General features: G+C 62.4%; 1 protein-coding gene across 1 annotated transcript in view; it reads left to right on the forward strand.

Moving 5' to 3' along the window:
• The first annotated feature begins 281 nt into the window (after window positions 1–281).
• LOC105302016 overlaps window positions 282–2,473 on the forward strand; it is a 6,943-nt gene continuing 4,751 nt past the window's right edge. Inside the window, exons 1-2 of the mRNA XM_023520287.1 lie at window positions 282–425; window positions 930–1,065. The gene's annotated coding sequence lies outside the window, so the exon portion shown is untranslated. The remainder of the gene's footprint in view (window positions 426–929; window positions 1,066–2,473) is intronic.

The raw sequence follows: 2,473 nt of genomic DNA on the forward strand, positions 1-2,473 counted from the left end.
CTCGTGAATGCGGGAAGGAATAAGGATGTGACTGCTGAGTGACTGAAACACAGGGTTCTCTGAAAGTGGCGGGGCGTCTTGCCTTGGATAAGGTGTCCGGGCAGGCGGCGACGTTGAAACCAGTCTTTGAAGGCGAGGATAATGTCTTCCTGAACAAACGGCACTTTGAGTGGAAAGAGGGAAAGGCTGGTGCTGGAGCCAAGGGGGTGGAGTGGGGCGGAGACCCCACGGAGGTCAGGGTTTCCAGAATGAAGGGCCACCCTGGAGTAAGAGAACTGTTGGGGTGGCCCCCTGCCGGCCCAGCAGTCTCTTAAATTGACCCTGGCACAGAACTCTCGAGTGGGCCTCGTCTGGGGCGTGGAAGGACGCGTCTTTACCTTACGCTGCCACAGGAGTAGCTGTGATGCCCTGGGCACCCTAAATTGGTAGGTGGGCTGGCTCAAAATGCAGTTTGATCATTCCTGTGGACAGAGCGTCCCCTGAGAAAAGCGCCTTCTCATGGCGCGCCTGGCACACAAACTCAGAGTACTTTTCCTGCGTCACTTCTGCAGGGCAATGTTCTGGCCCCGTGCCAGCCCGGGGCTGCCCTCCAGGCCCGGTCTCCATTTCTTCACCTAGCGGTGGGGATGCTGTGGGGTTCGTGGGAGCCTGGGCAGGGTGAGCACTCAACCACCAGTCCCGTCTCATCCTCGTTGGGCCCCGACAGCTGCCCCCTGGCGAATTCAGTTGGGGACCAGCTACCTGGGCTTTGCTTCTGGGAAGCTGAGTGAGGCTGCAGGGTAAAGATTACCAAAAAGAATGCTTCCAACGTGTCATATGCTAGTATCGGCTTTTCGGGGACCGCAAGCAGGAAACGCTGGCCTGAGCATTTGTCAAGCCCTGGCCCTGTGCCGATAATTTTAAGACGACATGTATGTGTGTGTTTGAAGTGGGTGGCAGCAGGACACCGATGTGCAATACAGGCATCGGAGGGAGACGAGTCCCCAGCTCCTCACCTCGCTGACTCGGAGCCTCGCCTTCCCACTCCTGCGCCCAGCTGTGAGAGGCCTGGAGACACCCACATCGGTGTGTACGTGGAGGTGGGGAAGCACGCGGGGTACTGGAGTCGCCCCGGGGGAGGATGCAGGGGCCTGACTGGTCGCCTGGACCAGAGTGCCAGGGGCTGGGACAGAGGTAGAACTGACAGGCCGTGGTGTGAGGCAGGAACTTGGTTGCCACTGGCTGGGCCTGGCATGGGTGCAGGTCCCCCTTCCTGTCAGTAGGACAGGCTGGTGTCTGAGTGGAGCTGAACTATCCAGGAGTCAGGCCGGAAAGCCTCAGAGTAGGATTGGGGGCTGTGGCGCCCCTCCAGGGAAGGCAGAGGGCGCCCCCCGCGTGGCTGTTCTCATGGACTAGGACGTCTCTGTTGCTTGGTGCTGCTGGTGACACTCCAGATACAGAAGGCTCTGCTGCGCAGCACGGGTCCAGGCCACGCCGGCGGCGGCCCAGAGAAAGATGAGCGGGCGGCAGAGCCGGGCCCCATGCACACCTCACGCCTGCTCGCTGCGTTCTCACGTCCCGTAGAAGGACATTTCTTGAGCGCTCGGTGTACATCTGTGAGCTCCTCTCTGTGTGACTGCCATGGGGTGATGTGGGCAAAGGGCCCCCTGAGGCGGTGTCCAGAGGATGCCAAGGCGTTGTGGAGGGCAGAGCCAGGGGCGGGGCCAACCCTTCCCAGAACCCTCTGCGTGCCCAGTGTCACAGGCCCTGACACCTTGGTGGGCAAAGCTCTGCCAGGCCACCTCCTCTCCTTCATTCAGGGCCCTCTAGCCAGGAGTGTCCCGGGTGGGAGCTGCTGCCAGCTTCCCTGTGCTGGCACCACAAAAACTGCCCTCCCGGCTCCGTGGAGGCCGAGAAGCCTGCAGCCCACAGGGCCTGCACACGGCTTGGTGCGCCGGGTTCTGGGCTGGGCATGTGGCAGAGGAAGGGTCACATCTAACCAGGACCACCTCAGCTGCGTCACTGCCTTCCTGGTGGCCAGGCAGAGCGTGGTCCCCTTGGGGCCTCCCAAACCAGGGGCCCCCGAGAACCCAAGGCAGCTCGGCGGGGCAGTGCCCTCTGAGGGGAGAGGTCTCGCTGAGCCTGGTGGATGAGGCAGGGCCGTGGTGGGGGCAGCCCCCGGCTCTTTGCCCTGCAGGTGAGCAGGACCCTCAAGGCCACTCCTGGTCCTTGGCCTGGTGTTGGCAAGTTTTCCTCCCTGTGCTCTGAGCTGTGACTGCTGCCGCCTGGAGGGACTGGGTGACGAGGGTCCCTGCTGGAGAGCACAGGCTGGTGTGTCCGCCAGGGAAGGGCTCCACTCCAGCTCGCCTTTCTGCCAGGAAGGACCGGCTCGGGCAGGTCCTCAGGGAATGCAGGGATGAGGGAGTCGAGGAGGTAGAGGTGGACGTCTGCATCGGAGCTGCTGGGGGCTGTCCGCTGTCCCTGGAGACCTAGC

The sequence above is a fragment of the Pteropus vampyrus genome, unplaced genomic scaffold (genome assembly GCF_000151845.1).
Source record: "Pteropus vampyrus isolate Shadow unplaced genomic scaffold, Pvam_2.0 Scaffold256, whole genome shotgun sequence".
Taxonomy (NCBI): Eukaryota; Metazoa; Chordata; class Mammalia; order Chiroptera; family Pteropodidae; genus Pteropus; species Pteropus vampyrus.